This window comes from Aulonocara sp. 'chitande type north' Nkhata Bay, linkage group LG12 (assembly GCF_057382095.1).
Source record: "Aulonocara sp. 'chitande type north' Nkhata Bay isolate Kocher_YH1m ecotype deep benthic linkage group LG12, A_spYH_male_GT1.1, whole genome shotgun sequence".
Classification (NCBI taxonomy): domain Eukaryota; kingdom Metazoa; phylum Chordata; class Actinopteri; order Cichliformes; family Cichlidae; genus Aulonocara; species Aulonocara sp. 'chitande type north' Nkhata Bay.
The window spans coordinates 12,980,039-12,998,409 of record NC_141355.1 but is presented as its reverse complement, the minus strand read 5'-3'; the positions used below and the strand labels follow the sequence as shown (position 1 = coordinate 12,998,409).

General features: G+C 40.0%; 1 protein-coding gene across 5 annotated transcripts in view; it reads left to right on the top strand.

Annotated features, from left to right (window-relative positions):
- LOC147317021 (leucine-rich repeat transmembrane neuronal protein 4) overlaps positions 1-15,509 on the top strand; it is a 64,948-nt gene extending 49,439 nt beyond the window's left edge. For 3 of the 5 annotated variants that reach the window (XR_015131792.1, XR_015131794.1, XM_086313587.1), the window contains one exon: positions 7,276-15,509. The gene's annotated coding sequence lies outside the window, so the exon portion shown is untranslated. Of the gene's footprint in view, positions 1-6,444; positions 6,782-7,275 lie in introns of those variants that run through there. The other 2 variants (XR_015131793.1, XM_086313586.1) reach the window with 1 other exon arrangement.
- Positions 15,510-18,371: the final 2,862 nt, after the last annotated feature.

The window sequence follows — 18,371 nt, the reverse complement described above, 5'->3', positions numbered from 1 at the left end:
TGTTTCTTTGAAAACTGTAGCTATTCCAAATATTGTGGCATCTGTGTAATCCACTCTACATTTCATTAGCCAGACAGTGCTAACTGTACAAAAGCACTAGATGTCACAGAGACAACTTAATACCACACACAGAGCAGTCTTGGGAGAAAACGGCCCAGGTAGTGAATAATTTTTCATATTGCTTGAGGTGAGGATTTTAGTACTCATGTTTTGCACACACAGACTGTGGAAAAACCACACAGTCATTTATTTTCCCCAACTTTCCGTTTAGGTAATTTCTCCGTGTTTTGTTACTTTGTCGTTTAGGTTTTTTGTCGTCTCCGTCTCATCCAACAATTTCATTTTCTCTCTTATCTGAAGTGTTAACCACTGCTCTTTTTTGTGTTATCAACACTCAATACCCAGTACACAACGCCACACAACTAAACAGAAAGAAAAGAAAAGAACCTAAGAAAAAAAGGCATTATTGTTTATTCTAATAGCTGTCACCACTTCAAGCCCAGAGCAATTCCCACAACAGTTGAGAAGATAATTTCTTAACACTTTAAACTCTAGAGGTTTTCAGTGATAAACAATGAATCATAGCTGAGAGGAAGATGTGGGGGGAAAAATTGAAAATAAATATGGGATGTAATAACCCGAGGTATAAATGTACCTCCGTACAATATAAACAGCAAAAAGTACCTGAATTAAAGGTGTAGTTGAGGTAACGGCCTCTGCGGAGGACACTTGTCGTGTTCGCTTCTCCTGAAATTCACTTCGGGGTAAATAGGTCAAGCTGCAGTTTAAACAGTTAACATAAAGTGAAGACAAGATCAGGCTGATGCCAGATGTCCGCTCTATTACCTTGGCCAGTAGCCAGTGACTCACTGAATAACGGCGTACACTTGTCAGGAGGAAACAGAGCTATTCTTAGATGGCTATTGTAATCAAGAGATTTGAATTCATTTTATATTTTTCTGCTTTTGTAGCGCACAGCTAGATTGGAAGGGACTTTAGGACCCATTAAAGTTAGGAAAGGTGACGATCATTCCTCAGGCGAAATCCAGCTATATGCAGCTCTGTTGGCAAATATCCAAGCAGAGGTAGCCAATGACTCACCTCTCTAAGAGCTCCAACTGTAACAGCCAGCGTTTCCCCAATATTCCTGATTAAACCTGAATGCTAAGTCAGCTTAGATCGCCAAAAAGGGTTTTACTCTTTTCCTCTGTGTAAAGACATGAAACTGATCCTGTTTTAGATCAGCGCTTCGGCAATGCAGATATTAAAGATCGCCAGTGAAGAGCAGGGAGAGGGTTCTGTGCTCTGTGGAAATGGAGCTCGATGTTCCGCTGACCTCAGAAATGTTCTGTTTAAACACAAAACAGCATTTATCCCAATCTTAATGACCGCCAGCTGCAGCAGCTTCATCAGACCTATGAAGGGAGATGACATTAAGTTAAGTGACTTTGTTTTGACATTTTGTATTTTAGTTATTATTGGACGCTATTATCCACAGAAGCTGACAATGGGTGAAAGAAAAGCTGTTGTCTTTAACAAAAACAGCGGAAGAGAAAAAAAATCAGCTGGTTAATTTAAAGTGGCGTTAGACAACTTCCCCCGCACTGCTCCCCCACGCGCCACTGTCATAAAGTGACTGAAAACAGAGGCAGGTTTTTTTGTTTTTTCCTTTGATGTAGTAGAAGCTATATCAACTGAATATCAAGTCTTCTAGCTTCCTCTATTGAATGAATGGCTGTATGAGATTCACATTTTCAGGTTTTGCCACTTTCCCTCTCTGTCTTATTTGCCTTCCTTTTTTCGTTGCATGTTAAATTCAAATGTTACTGCAGTTGGTCTGATGCCTAACATTTTAGCAACATGGAGAAAGCTATTGTTAGCTACTGGGGAACAAAGCAGTACCTCTTCTGCTTAGGCAATTAAACCTTCTTGTTTCTGGGAGACCTTTTACCAAGCACCAATTCCTCAGTGAAAATTCTGTTTAGGCCTCAGTTACACCAGCCTAGAGCCTGGTTGACGTCCCCCTGGAACCATGATTGCCACAGTCACCCATAGTTTGCATGACTTTGTCTTGACTGCAAGCATTTGCTAATTAACCATGGAGCAGTAGTAAAACTTAAAAGTGCAACAAAAATCAAAAAAGGAAAATATTTTCTTCCAAAGTAAAACTCTTACTGCTGAAACCAACAGGCTTTTCAGTTTCACTATAGTTTTGTAAGCAGGTAAGTATTTGCAGACAGGCTTTTTTTCTTTTAGTGTTGCATGGTATAACTCTTTGGGACTACAGTAAGCAACTTAATGCAACCGCTTGCCAATCAGTTGGGGAATACATATTTCATCAGCTGATGAAGGTTTCACTGCACCACTGTGGCTTTAACAGCTGATTTCACAGTGCCTGCCAGTAGCCTCCAACAACCACTCACAGTCAGGGAAAACTAACATTTTCCTAGCAAATGGTGGTTTCTGAAGCAGTTGCCAAATGGTCTCCAGGCTTGTGTGACTGAAGCCTTCTGTAGCCTGTTAAAACCCAGATTGCATTAGGCTGTAGCCATTCACTCTGCAGTCAACATTTATTTCATAACGACAAGTTAAAGCCAAACTGCCCATTTAGACGCCAGTACATTGTACACAGATAGTGACCTTTGAGTTAGAGGACAGCTGTTTGCGTGGCTCACAGCATGGTTAGTCATTTCACCTGTTTTGTTCAGACTGAAATATCTCAGGAGCATTTCCTGATTTCTTTCTGGTTTTGAACAGTCTGTACGATACTGGAGAGTTTGTCATGATATGTGGTATAGACATTAATTTTCCCAAAATACAGATTGGAAAATCTTTGTTGACCGCTCTAAACTTTAATTGCACCATTAGGTCAGATTACCAGTTTGCCATTTCGTTGCTTTATGGCCAGATACATGTAATAGTACTCCAATAACCTCTGTGTTTACTGCCAAGTAATACATGTTAACTAACATGATAAACTAAACAGATAAACAGTGAGTTTTAATCCTGCAAAAGCCCAGAGAGGGTAATCAAATACATATATGCCGAGCAGGTGTGTAGCATTAGTGTAGCATTTTTTCATTTTAGCTCACAACCATGAGCACAAATGATTAGATATTTTTCACTTTGATCACTAACAATGGTTAGTGATAAGCTTTCAGTGTCACAGATTTTATTCAAAGTGGACATCCTGCATTGAATTTCTCTTGCTTCACCGCTGCCTGAGAGAATATATGCCTTAATGTTTTGCATTGTTTTAACACATGGCGCTTTATGGGCTCGTGCAGCCGCTTAGTCTTGTTGAAGAGTTCATATGAGAGGGTGCCAAAATATAGGGTAGAGTGAAAGATATTCAGTAAAAATCATTAGGGTGATTCATACTGTAAGTGCAAAATCCAAGCCTCCACTACTTGACGTGTCACATCTCACTACTTCACTCACTGTTTCAGTGAAAACTATTCTCAATGATGAGTGTTTAACAGTTACAAACGGTTCTGCTGAGCTTAACTGTGCAGTGTCTGTAGAACGCCCACTATAAGGATTCATAGATGAACTGTATAGCATGTTAATGTGTGGCTTTATTTCTACTTTTTACAAGACAAAAGCTGTAGCTATTCCTGATGGTCATTGAAAAAATACTGTGGAGGGTTTTAATAGAAAAAAATGGAGCCCGTGAAATGGAAATCATAGCCGGATTTCTTGGCATTTCATCCCACGAATAGAAACTTAGTGAGTGCTCTTTATATAAGCTATAGTAGGTGACAGTGTGAGTGAAGTGCTGGAAAAGGCTGCAAATGATTAAAGTGTTTGAGGAGGTGGCAATAAATAACAGGGGAAAGGTTCAAATGCAGCGTGGTTGTTTTGAAATTGTTGTGGGTTTGTTGTAATGTATGTGTTTATTGTAATATGCCTATGTGTTGGGTGGCATATAATTACCTATGTCTATGGTTTTCACTGAGGCATCTCCACACTTGCTGTACCACGCTGGACCCTCTGGTCAAACAGAAAAATGAATCTGACTTTGGCACCATTTGAATAATCAGTACATTTTATATCCAGCCCACAAAGATGCAACTTTAAAACTCTGTATAAAGATTGACTTGCAAACACATACCAAAAATTAGACTGTAGACAGTGAATAAATAATTCTATCTGTATGACAAAAGAGGATGCTTAGGTTTGCTTAGGTTTGCATTTTTCTTTTAACTATTTGCATTTCCCATTGAATGTCACAAATCCTTCACAAGCCTCAAACTGTTTTAGAGGTCATAAGAAGATTTTGGGGTGGCTGTGGCATCTCGAAGGAGATAGAGCGGGCCCTCCGCTAATTGAAAGATCCCGAGGTCCTCAGTGTGTATGTCGAAGTGTCATTGGGCAAGATACTCAGCAGCCCTCAGAGTCTCATAGGTGTCTGTGAGAGAGCAGTGCATGAATGTGCGTGGAAATGGCTGAGTGTGGCTTGTAGTGTAAAGCACCACGTAGTGAGAAAGACTGAAGAAGCACTGTGTAAATGGTGCCCATTTACCATTTCTCTTTCAGGTCTTTTTGTGATATCTGAACTACTGATGCTGTTAACAATGATGAGACCTATATGATTATAGCACTATTCCTTTCTAAAGGTGTATTTATTTTGTAATTACAGATCTGTACAGGTCCCTGGTGGATAGGCGCAAAGGCCAAGAAAGCCTTTTATAGTCTCTGCAACTGCAGCTCAGTTTGTTTTATGGTACCTTTGGATTTCATGTGGAATTAACTGGTGAAGTTAAACATAGGAGGCAAGAAAGTGTTGTAGAGGCAAAGGTTGTGGGTGCTCTGCCAATTACTTCTGCAAAGAAGGAAAGGGCTATTGGTTTGACCAGCTAACCAGGAAAAATTTATATCCACTTCACTGCTTACGTGTTTGACTTTTACTATTGTAATAATTGGAGAAACAAGTTCACGGTGTAGCCTTTCTCCTTTGGCAGTCTGTACCGAGAACTCACAGATCCGGTTCCCCCGCATTTACCTCATTTTGCATTCAGAGCATTGTTGTTCATGAATTTTTTATCGAGTCCTCTATGTAGTGTGCAAAGTTCAGCTGTTGAATTAGACAATGGAGTGTTTTCAACTAATCTTCCCATTAGAGTGGAGAACAAACCGAGTCATATCATTTCCGAAAAGGAAAACATAACCTTTAGAAAGCCGTTATTTGAAATTTAAGGGTCTGAATGGTGACGGCACTATGAATCTAGACCCAACGAGATAAAGAGGAACCTATCTGAAAGCCATTTCTGCATCAAATCAGCTTTCAGCAAATCCTTTTGTGATCCAATAAAATAATCCAAGACAGCATATTTTACAATAGATGTACTGCCCACAACTAAGATTACAGCGAATTGGGATTTTTCTCACAAGGACTTTGAATATATTCTCCATTCTTTATCCTACACATGAGGAAAGATTACATTGTAATGATTGATAATGTGATTTTATTCCTGAGGATATTGTGAAAGTCAATGAAAAAAAAATGGTGTTATGTATGTTTACATGACTCTAGGTTTAGAGGAAGTATTAAAGCTGAAAAGTTGTTCTGCGCGTGTTCTTTCTGTTGTTATGTGAATGTTTCTGTAGACTGTACAATCACATACAGTGGGGGAAATAATTATTGATTATTATAAATACATACTGAATTATAATAGCACCAAACAGTTGTCACCTTCTTAAGAAACTTCTTGCTGATGGTGTTGTGCAGGTCTATAATCTATAATCCTTGACAGCTCTTTGGTTTTACCCATAATGGTGGAGCTGTTGGTGACGCTGTGTACAGCCATGCTGTATATAAATGATGTAAATATAATGAGTTGAGATCAAGAGTATCTGTAATTTATTGATTGATTGTAATTGAAGTGTCATATGAGCCAATCTGTCAGAGAGTTTTGGTTGGATTGTTGGGAATCAAATACTTATTTCACTCATTGACGCTTCCTGTTAAATCCAGAATTGAATTCAAAATTCTGCTCCTCACATACAAGGTCTTAAATAATCAGGCCCCATCTTATCTTAATGACCTTGTAGTACCATATCACCCTATTAGAGCACTTCGCTCTCGCTCTGCAGGCCTACTTGTTGTTCCTAGAGTATTTAAAAGTAGAATGGGAGGGAGAGCCTTCAGTTTTCAGGCCCCTCTTCTGTGGAACCAGCTTCCAGTTTGGATTTGGGAGACAGACACTATCTCTACTTTTAAGATTAGGCTTAAAACTTTCCTTTTTGCTAAAGCATATAGTTAGGGCTGGACCAGGTGACCCTGAATCCTCCCTTAGTTATGCTGCAATAGACGTAGGCTGCCGGGGATTCACATGATGCATTGAGTTTTTCCTTTCCAGTCACCTTTCTCGCTCACTATGTATTAACAGACCTCTCTGCATTGAATCATATCTGTTATTAACCTCTGTCTCTCTTCCACAGCATGTCTTTTATCCTGTCTTCCTTCTCTCACCCCAACCGGTCGCAGCAGATGGCCGCCCCTCCCTGAGCCTGGTTCTGCCGGAGGTTTCTTCCTGTTAAAAGGGAGTTTTTCCTTCCCACTGTCACCAAAGTGCTTGCTCATAGGGGGTCATATGATTGTTGGGTTTTTCTCTGTATCTATGAAGCGCCTTGAGGAGACTTTTGTTGTGATTTGGCGCTATATAAATAAAATTGAATTGAATTAAAATAAAAGTACCATAAAAATTATTTCTTTTGATCGTTTTTACAATTACAAATTCAGCAGGGGATCAAATAATTATTCCTCCCCACTGTGTGTGTGTGTGTGTGTGTGTGTGTATATATATATATATATATATATATGAATATACATTAGGATATTAATATCAATATTGCACAGGCTGTGATGCAGCTTTATCTCGTTTAATTGACAGAATTCAGACCGCGGTAGCACGTAAAGCGAAGAGGGGTCTTTGAATCAGCAAAGTGCTTGTAATGTAATAAGCACTCTCTTCTAAATGGAGCCTTGACTCCATTTAAAAGAGGGCAGAAAATATGTGTGCACTCTTGCTTAAGGCTTTCATCTTGCATATAAATCACTCCTGAAAGTGGGTGTTTGAGCGCCACAGATTTCAGGTCTTGGGGCGCATGCTGTATTATCGGCCAAGGCTGCATTAATGACAGAGCTGTGCCATGGCACCATGAAGTAAATTAAGCCAATTCCAAATATTCTAAGGATTTTTTTCTAGCTGTTTTAAAAGCCTTACCCTTACGTGTGCTTCTTCTTTCCCTCTACTTTCTGTTTCTGTCTAGGTACCGCGGCAGCTGAGTGCTCTGACATTGTACAGGTGTGAGCAGTCTGTTCTGGATTACTGCCATACCCACCTGTCACTGCACCTCAATGTGGGCATGGAGCCCTCCACTCAGGCGCAGGGAGGTCCAGGGCCAGCATTGTACCAACCCAGCCTAATGGCTGCCCTCCCCTCAAAGCCTGTGCTGCCTTGCCCCCAGACCCACTCCCACCACCACTGAGCTGTGCACACCACGAGGCTCTGTCTCCAAACTACTGTACGTCAGCTGCACATAATCACAGAACTGCTCATACGAAATGAAAGGCTGTGTGGGAGGAAGCTGGGACTGGTAAAGAAGCAAAGGAGACAATTAATTTACTGCAGAGCATCCTGGAACCAGGGTAATGAAAATGAAAATATTTCTCAGTGGAAATAAAGGGGAGCAGCAGTTTTGATTAGTGAGCTTCTGACCTACCTGACCCTCAATGTCCTCAATTAGCAAAGGAGGCTGAACTTCAGCATGACTTTCTGCATTCTGCTTTGCCTCTTGGGGAGTATTAAAGATAATAATTTCATGATTTGTTAATCTTATTAAACATATTTCCTTGACTTCTCATAACGTGGACACCCCTCTGCTGTGCAGGTAAAGTAATCAAAATGCAAAACGTTGTAAACAGAGCAGGGGGAAACAGCATGATAAGCAACTGAGTAGCTGAACAAACGAAAGCTCGACCAAGCTGAAAGGGTTTCTACTGTTTTGTTTTGTTTTTTTCTTTTTTCTGATCATGCTGTCAGCCAGAGGTCTCTCTCAAACTCAAGTCCCTGTAGCTTTTTTCATTTCGAGAAATGAGCCTCTCCAATGAAATTACCCAAGACAAGAGAAACAAGTCCGAAAATAGCGGACAGTAATTGTTTTATAAAATGTACAGCCCACACATCTTGCTGGCAGTCAGTATAGTTTACATGGTGACTTTTGAATTGCTTAATGATTTGTGATGTTGATCACGTTCTTATTCATTTGAGAAATAAACAGAGGAAAAATAAACACCAAGTACAGAGCTTGGTGCACTGGGACGTTCAGATGTTTACTTTTCATCCTTCATTTAAATCACTTATGTGGCTAATGGTTTTTGGTTTTTATAATGTGTTATTCAGCCAATTATCCGATTGTACACTTGCATATCTACACGTGTGCTTTTTACAAAATGCTACAATATAATATATGGCAAATAAACTGTGCTAAATGACCGGAAACAGTGTCATTCATCAAGTTCAGCGGTATCAACCCAAACAACTGTCTACTGTACTTTGCCAGCTGTGTAGGTGGTTTAAACTGCAGAGCACAGTGCACAGCACAGGCAGGACTGTCTGATAATGATGTGTGTTTGGTTTTTGCCTTATTGATCAAGACCCTGATGGTAACTTCTCTTGCTTTTCTTCTTCTGTGAGTGTGTGGTATCTGATGTGATACAGTAAGCTCGACTCGCTGAACTCATACACTTCTAGGCTATTTTACTTTCAGGGAAGGAAAACGTGTACAGATCACCCAATTAATATCCTGAATATTGTTCAACGCAGCAGTTCTATGTTCTTAACATAGACACAGTTTACGATGAAATTGGTAAAAGGTTATTGTGATATAAAAGTATACATTTGTTTTTCTGCTGGGAATTGACCGTTAGCTAAACCTGTCCAGTAAACAACAATTGTCAAATAATAGTTTATCTACAATAACTATGTGCAGCAGACCTGCTGAGCTTTGGTTTTCTGCACATTTTGAACTGCTAACCAGCGAAATCAACACTCACCATTTAAGGAGATTATTAAGTATATGATGTGAATGATAGCATGCCCAGCTTACGGCAATAAGCAGTTATGATACAGTTGTAATAGTAACACAGTTTTACCTTTGAGGCCAATGAAAATTAGTTAACTAAACTGTTTGGGGTTTAGCGTCCCACAACTAGGCAAGCTCACTACACAAGTCCCCAGAAGTTGGTCCTGAATACTGATTCAGCATATTGTAGAGTAATATTAGGAGCTCAGTCCTGCTACACGTCTGATTGATTTAATTAAATCTACGTAAATAGCTAGCTATACCAACAGGCAAAAGAAGTAAGACTAAAGAGTTAAATAAACACAGGAGGGGGCGCTTAATATAATATTATAACAGTATATGGACAAAGGTTTTGGGGAGACATGCTTCAATTTATTAATTCGGGTGTTTCCAGAATTTTATACAGGTGTATAAAATCAAGCGCCTAGCTATGCAAATCATAGCTAGGTGCAAATCATTTGTGAAACAATAGATTTTTTTTTTAAATCCTCACTGATCTCAAGCATGGAGCTGTAATTGGATGCTGCCATTGCAAAAAGTCAGTGTCCAAATATTTCTGGCACAACTTCACCTGCTTCCAAGGTGCATTGAGAAGGACAAAGATCTGGTGGCGTGAAGACTCCAGCGACACTTGAAGCACTATGGAACAACTTTATTAGCTGACCAACGCGTTTCGGCTTGTGGCCTTCATCAGGGTCATTACAAAATACTAAACAGTTTGTGTTTAAATAAAGAAAGAAATCCAAGTGAACCAACCACACAGAAACAAGCTGACCAATCAGCATTTAAGAGGGTGGTACTAGCCAAGGCATTCTTATTACCGACACATAACATACTGACGATTTGTCACGTCCCTATGATACGCGGCGGATTGCGGATGAAATCCCATAGAATGAAGCTTCCAGCCGTGTATTCCAGCCCTAAACCTAACCTTAATCCTAACCATAACAATAATTGTGTTAAATGGTAAATATGGTAAATGACCTGTATTTGTATAGCGCTTTTATTAGTCCCGCCTAGAGACCCCAAAGCGCTTTACACATCCACCCATTCACACACACTGGAGACAAGCTGGTGGAGGCAAGCTACAGTAGCCACAGCTTCCCTGGGGCAGACTGACAGAAGCAGTCAGTCTTCTGCCATCGGCCCTTCTGGCTAATGGCGCGATATGTGTCTTGCCCAAGGACACAACGACCGAGACTGTCCGAGCCGGGGCCGAATACAAGGCGAACTCAGAACTCATGAGCCACGATCGCCCCATGTTAGATAGAGTTTTCCAACGCGATTCATGATGAGAAAGTAAAATAAATGTACATGTGTAGATTGAGTCCAAACGATTCTCATGTTTCCTCCTGTTTCCTAACGCATAACATAGGAATATGTTGGGTGACCAAACGGGTAACATACCGATGATTTGTCACATAGCGTAATATGTTACACTTTGGGAACAAGAACGTGTTGTACTGGCTGACTGGTTGGCTCTGGTTCAACTTTCAAAAAATGATTTAAAAAAAATTATTAACTCCATAATAAAAAATTTGAACTAGTTAACAGCAATTATCATTACAATAAAAGGTTTTTGGTTTCTTGGTTTTTCAGTGGGGATAGGTTAATTGAAAAATTTAAATTGCCCATAGGTGTAAATGCTGGAGTGAATGTGAGTGCGAATGGTTGTCTGTCCTTGTGTGTTAGCCTTGCGACAGACTGGCGACCTGTCCAGGGTGTACCACCGCCTCATGACAGCTGGGATAGGGTCCAGCCCCCCCCCCCCCCGCGACCCTGGAAAGGATAAGCGGAAGCGAATGGATGGATGGATGGATGTTTTTTTTTTAAAGGTCTTTGAAATCTAATTAAGAACATAAAGCAAAATAGTGTAACTCGCAGAAACTCATTAATAGACCTGCATTCATACCTGTAGGAAATAAACTCTTTAAACAAAATATCCAGAATGCTTCATGGTGAGCTTTATTTTTTATTGGCATTGACGCCATGAAGCCCAGTCAAAGAGGTGATAAAATTAACTTCATCAGGAAAAAGAGAGATCTAGTTAGGACCTTTGAGAATGAACTACTTTTGGATATGTGGGGTGATTTTCAGTCCAGAGTCAGCCAGTACCACCCCCTTAAATGCTGGTTGGTCAGCTTGTTTATGTGTGATTGGTTCACTTGGATTTCTTTATTTATTTAAACACAAACTGTATTTTGTAATGACCCTGAAAAAGGCCACAAGCTGAAACACGTTGGTCAGCTAATAAAGTTGTTCCATAGTGCTTCAAGTTTCGCTGGAGCCACCAAAAAGTCACTTGTATGAAATTCCTACAGATTTCACAAGTGGTATTATTGCAGAGTTACAAAGTGGGGTTGCCAAGTGCTGAGCTGCATACTGTGTAAAGGTCTCCAACACTATGCTTACTCCAGAGTTACAACCCTCCTCTGACATTAACATCAGCATAAAAGTTGTGTACCAGGAGCTTCGTGATATGGCTGTTCATGTTTATGTGTACAAGGTAGCTCTGTGCATTTGTCCACATAGTGTATATGTATATTTTGGTTTCCTTTATTTGAGTTAAAGAAAAATTCTTAAGTTTAAAGTATAATGTTGACTATGTTTGAACTGCATCTAAATTATCTTTTAAGAAACTCATCAAAATAATATATAGCTATTAAATTTTTACTAAAGTAGTTAGCTAGCAGCAGCTATGAAGATCTGTTTATTTTAGCTGGCCAAGCCATTGCTTGCAGGGGCATCTTGTGTGCATTCATGTGAAATTAAGAACCCAGTGATTGAAAAATAACAGCGATGATTTAACAGTAGATTAGCCCCTAAACTCTAATGCAACAGTAATGGATGGGGATAGGGTTTAGCAAACGGTCAATTGTTGAGAGGCTTTTTGCAATATTGATTTTTAAAAAAAAACTGTTTTTGAACATGTGACATCACAGATTAAATTGTACTGAGAAAATTTATATTTATTATACATTTTGTTTTCGATGTGTTTGAATAGAAATGTCCAGGGATGTACAATATTCTGTCATTATCAATACTGTATCCATCTCCAGTCATGCATTAGCTGTACTCTGAATATTTTAACGCTGATTGTATAAAACAAGTCATCTGGCATCATGAAGAACAAATGAATGACGCATTGATTGTGTACAGCGGCACATGTGTATGTCCGATTTTCAACAGTTCCTCAATAACAGACATTTTGATCATGCTCTGCCTGGTGTTCCTCTGTTTAAAGACAGAAAGAAAGAAAGAAAGAAAGAAAGAAAGAAAGAAAGAAAGAAAGAAAGAAAGAAAGAAAGAAAGAAAGAAAAATAAAGCAGGCAGTGCAGAAGATATATCTGCTTATGACAACAGGCTCTGACACACGACAGATTCATGCTGCTTGAGGATTTATTGCTCTGTAGCCGTGCACACGGAACAGTTTAATGACGCTGATAGACTGCATATACTGCACTCGCTTCAAGTGTTCAGAAAAGCGTTGAGAGAATCAGGACATTGAGGAGCAGTAGATGCAACACAATAGCATCAAACCTAAGCGTTTGCATGGATTTACACTAACAGGCTGATGACTCATCATACTTCAACCACCACTGACAAACACCTCTGGAGCAGCTCTGTCTCTACGACTTTACCCGCAAACTAGGAAGATAATTATCACACACATCACATCTTAAATCAACTGTGTGACTCACAGAAAGGGAAAAGAGCAATACACAATATTTTAAAGTTTGGAGTGTTTAGAACTAGGAGGGTTGATAGATGATTTTTACAGGTCACAAGAAGATTAAGGCATGTGGAAAAAGAACCAAAACAAAAATCTTTTTCTAATATAGAAATGTTGTCATCTGAAACCTTGAAATGATTAAACTTTTAATAAAGTATTGACTGAAATAGGCTGAAAACAGAAACACTCAACTGTTCCCAATTTTGTGCATGCACACCGAAGCCAGAAGGCCACTAGACAAAATCATTCTTTTTTAAAAGGACAATGCCGATGCTTTCACTGTACAGGAACAACAACCACGCGCTCCTTGCAGATGCTGACTGGCTTAATTTCTCGGAAATGAAAAGTGCCAAGGCGATCATAACATTTTTGTTTTTGTTACTTACTTTTATCGGATTGGACAACACGTGTGTCCTTCTGACAATCTGTTGGCACTTTCTTGAAAAGCAGGCACAAGCTATCTTCTCACCCCTTCTGAGCTGTCAGAGTGAGGTAGACAATGCAACACTTTATAGTATATGGGCTTAAAATCCCTTCATCCCTCATCCCATTCCATTGATTTCATCCAGCGATCATATTTCCGGGGGATCAGGATGGCGTCGAGGGAGATTTCCACATTTACAATTCTCATAAAAGCACACTAAAGTAAAGGGTAGAGAGAGTGTAAAAAGTTACGATAGCTTCTTCATTCAATCTATTTTTTATACTGGTTTTTAAAATCGCCCCAAATAGCTCTGTCGACTTGTTTACTCAGATGTTCTGAAATCAAATAAAATTGGGCCAGATGTTTTTGCTTTTGGCATATTCTAACCTAAATTCTTCTCGTGGATTCCAAGTGGTTGCTGCAACACAACAGATTAGAGAAAAATTTACCTTTTCAAACTGTAACAGATGCACAGATCATCTCAAAGTTGCACAGTCAAAAGGTATACATGCTTTTGTTTGTGGCTGTTCTCCAGGTGTATTTCTCCTCCAAAAGGGCTTCGTCTCACCCACCAGTTTAGGATATGTTTGAAGTGTTGAAGGATTTGGGGTCAAACTGAAGTTTCTGTCTGTCTTCAGCCGCTTGCACGTTGCCCCGTCATTTAAGAATTGTGTTGCAACTGCTGGCGGGCAATGCAGCTGTGAAAGCTCTTGATTTCCCCGGGGAGTTACATTGCTGCTACGCTCACAGTTTGAGGTTACCTTTACCATTTCAGAAGCTCAATATGACACTGGTATTTTTTTTTAACAAAATGCCAAATCACAAGGCAATTGACTACGTTCCTGATGCATTTTATGGTCAAAAGGCATAGCCACTAATGCTTCCAAGAACTAGCAGTATTGTTTGTCACATTGTTTGTTTAAGTTGCCTAAATACTAATTAAAAATCTTTGAGTTGGACATAATTATGCCTTGTAAAGGTAGCTGCCTTTTACCTTAGCTACTCCTGAACTCATTTTATCCACTGCACAAATATAAGGTGTTAAACTAGTACAGCATATTTGTTTTAGTTTAAGTCTTGCTAAATCATGACTCTGGATTCAAATTGGATGCAAAGTTTTTATTAGCTTTTAGCATCTGGACAGTTCAATTGGACACCTGCGACCTAAGTATTTGTTTGTCGTTCTCAGTGAATGCACCAGTGTTAAACGGGAGTTGAAAACAGCAACAGCTGAGCCTCAGCTAAAGAGCTTGGAGGTATCAGGTTATGCGTATAAACAACAAGAGCCAGAAGATGGGATAAATAGCTTATCAGTGAGAACACTGCAGATGTCATTTTAAATATGAATTGTCTTTGAATGAATAGGGAAAAACAGACAAAATAGAATTTAGTGATAGGCTGGTGGCCTGAGTGTGGAGGATCAATGCAAGTCAGCAGAGGAAAACCACAATATAATGCAGCTAAAGCTGCCCATAATGCAAAATGTAAAAGTGAGAGAAAGATGAAGACAGAGGCAGCTTGTGGGAATATGAAAGTGATGTATGTATGTATCAAAATAGTAATACTCCTGATCCAGCACTTCTGTTAGCTAAATGTAATGTACAAATACTATTATTATGTATAAATAGGAAAACTATACCAAAATTAGATGTGCAAATTAACATATTTTAATTTATATGCACATAACATATGATATTTTCTTGGTGAGTGGCCATGGTACAAACCACACTTAACAGAACTTCTAATAAACCTACACTGTATGGACAAAGGTATTGGGCTACCTACACAATGTAGGTACCTGTACATGCATCTAAACCCATGCCATGAAGCTCCCGGTGTACAATGTTAATGTCAGAGGAGGTTTCAAACAGTAGAGCGTTGGAGATATAACAGGGCTTGATACTTCAGTGGCTGATTTGCTGGGTTCCTAAATGCTTCCACTTTGCACAGTCCAATTACTTGTTGCAATGGCAGCATCCTATGAAAGCAGCACAGTCAAATTCAGTGAACTCTTTAGAATGAGTTATTTTTCCAAAAATGTTTGTAAAGACAGACCGTGGGGATACATACTTGATTTTATACATCTGTAGAATGGTCCAGAAAATTCCTGAATTTAAAGATTAAGAGATGTGACCCAATACTTTTGTCCATCTAGTATGCTTGTAATGTGCACAACTATTGGCTATGATAATAAAACAGATATTGTGTGAGCAGCAGTAATTTTTCAGTGTCTTTCAACCCTCTGCTACTTTTGATGAAACTACAACTCCTTCCTCCTGTTCTCCCCAGCCTAAATCCTCCACCCACTCAAATCTTTTCTGCATTGTCCCTTACCCACTCTGGCCTTGTTATGCAGAGAGAAGAGACCAAATCCTAATAAAAAATGCATTTTCATCACTCGAAATAATGCTACGCAATTCACATGAGGATGTCGGCATTATTGGTCGAGGCTTTAATATCTAAATCCAATATGCAACATAGGCTTTTCCTTGATTCAACAGATTTCCTGCACAGAACAGGGCTTCAGCCGAAGCCCAAGTGGGAAAAAGACACACTGATGCACTAAAGACGGGGTTAATGCAGGAGGACGCCTGAGTGGAAGCGCATTTGGTGACACTGGTGATTGAAATGCACGACGTCCTTAAAAAATGTCAGTAAACAATGAAATTAAATTTAAAAATCTCAAGCTGTAGCCACAGCTGTTCTAGTCACTGAAAGCCAGGATAATACATAGTCAATTGCTCCTATTTAAATAGTTTCAGACTAGTTTCAGGTCTCCCTCAATGCCACATTCAGCAGTGAAAATACGAATCAATTATGGTAAATAGACCCATAGTTAAGCTGGTATTGTGCTGTGTGCTTTGTATTAAAGGCTGACTGCCACTCACTTTACCAGACACATGCTCTCCTTAGGATTATACTGGCAGTATGTGAATGTGAGAAATCTCCATCAAGTTCATAAATGTGTGTAATCTAGTTTCACATTTAGCTGTAGTTCAGATGAAAGACAATTAGGCCAGCTTTTTCTCTACATTCTGCATACTAGTGAAATCTACACTCGCTCAAAATTACCGGTTCAATGCAGGCAAGTGACTACTGGGACAAAGTTATACTCTTATTCCTAAACTTGCACTTACCCTTTTTGCTGATCGGGGCTTTTAAAGAATTAGCAGCATGCTACAAGCCTGTCTCATTTTGCTAGAGAAGTACTGAATAATGTGGGAACACAGCCTGCCTTAGCAGGTTAATGTCATTGCATGCTGCTGCCTTTTACCTACTGGAAGGACTGATGAAGTGGCTTGTAGAAGTACTTGAAAATCCAACTTGACCGCACAAATCAAACATAAACCAAGTTAGTTTTGCTTGTAATCTTAACCTTAAACTACTTCTGTGAGGCAGCTTCTTTGTTCTCAATCTACATTTTTGTAAATGGCTACAATATCTTTAAGTGTGGCAGATTGTGTCACCAGAAAATAAAATGATTCTGTCAACGTATAATATTCCTGTTAGTGAAATGGTGGTTTGTGACCAGAGTATGGACTGCTCAATCTGCCACAACCAGGCAGTGGCCAGGCTCACTGTCTCCTTCACTCTCTCATTCACCAACTCCCATTCACTCCTTGTCGGTGGCGCGTCTCAGCTCCCAGTCCAACTGCCGTGTCACGCAGTCAGGCACAGAGAGACCAGCAGGCTACCAAACTAATCTTTGCAGGGAGCAGAGTGAACCTGACTGAACAGTTCGTGTAAGGGAACAAAACGTTCATGAAGGAAGACGTCAGTTTAGTGGAAGGAATTCCCAAGAGTACTGGATGGAAGCTGGAGGCATTCGTTTAGCTACAGTAAATGGAAAGAAACCATTATGAAGCATTTTGTATTAATTATTTAGAGCTTTAATGGTGCATCTTTGTGACCATATTGTGTCTTAGTATGTTGCATTTCTGATTAGTCTCCCTTGCATAATAATTACACTGGTCACCATGCTCTGCTTGGTGCACAGATTGGTATTTGTACAGAGGAAAAAGGTTGCTAGGCAATCCACTGAGATCTAAGAAAAGGTCTGTATGAGATGTGGCGAAGACAGAGAGCTGGCAGTTGCTGGGTAAATTGCAAGTAGACAATCAAAGTCATATCACACTGAGCTCAGGAGCAGAATGAGAGGAGCAAGCCGCTGAATGAAGCTGTTTACCTCCTGTCCTCGCGCACAGCAGCAACTGGTTGACATAATCAGGTAACCTGAGCAATTAAGTACACTCCATAAGAATATCAGTGACCGTCTTCTTTATTTAGGAAAAAAAATAGAGTTTTTACCGCTTTCAGGATATGGTCTGATTACTTCCATGACGGACATAGTTAGAAAGGGCTTAGGATGTGGCTTTGAGCAAACAGCTTTGATTTTTGAGTGAGACAAGAGAAGGAAGTGGCATAATTGGGTTCACACTCTGTGGAGACTGGCTGACTCCCAGACCCCCCACCCCATCTCCTGAGCATCTGAAAAACACCCAGAATAAATAATGGCCTGTTGATGAAACAGTGCAAAAGTCTTACACCTGACCAAGTTCGCCCCACTGACATGGCACAAAAAGGGCCAGATTGAATTCAGCCTGTCTTTCAACTTAATACACAGGTGTAGCTGGGTGCCCTGTGGGGGACGGTGGGATTTATGGCTGGGAAGACTGTAGCTGTCATGTCCCTGCAGCAGCAGCACCACCACCACCACTGCTCAGCATCTCTGCCAAGGCGCAGTTTACTCTGCCAGCACTAGCCTTGCATCCCAATGAGCTGCATGCAGGAAATGGCTAATGTTACAGCCTCTCATCATGTATCCTGGGATATGAGCTCAATTAACTCAACATAAGCACTGTCAATGGGGATCAAAACAGATACAGGCCTCGTATTCAGCCGCATCCATAATTACAGTTTATGTAACAAACTGGGAGCCAAAAAAAAGAAAGAAAGCGGCACAGGACCTGTGTGATTGATAGCTTTGATGTACAATTTCTTTGTTTCACACCTCTCCTTTTTGCCTGTAATCCATCTTTAAGTGACTATACATAGGGGCCGGGGCATTCAGGGTGATCTCGAGGAGCCGGGAATAAAACCAGAGGAAGCTCCATCAATTTTAGC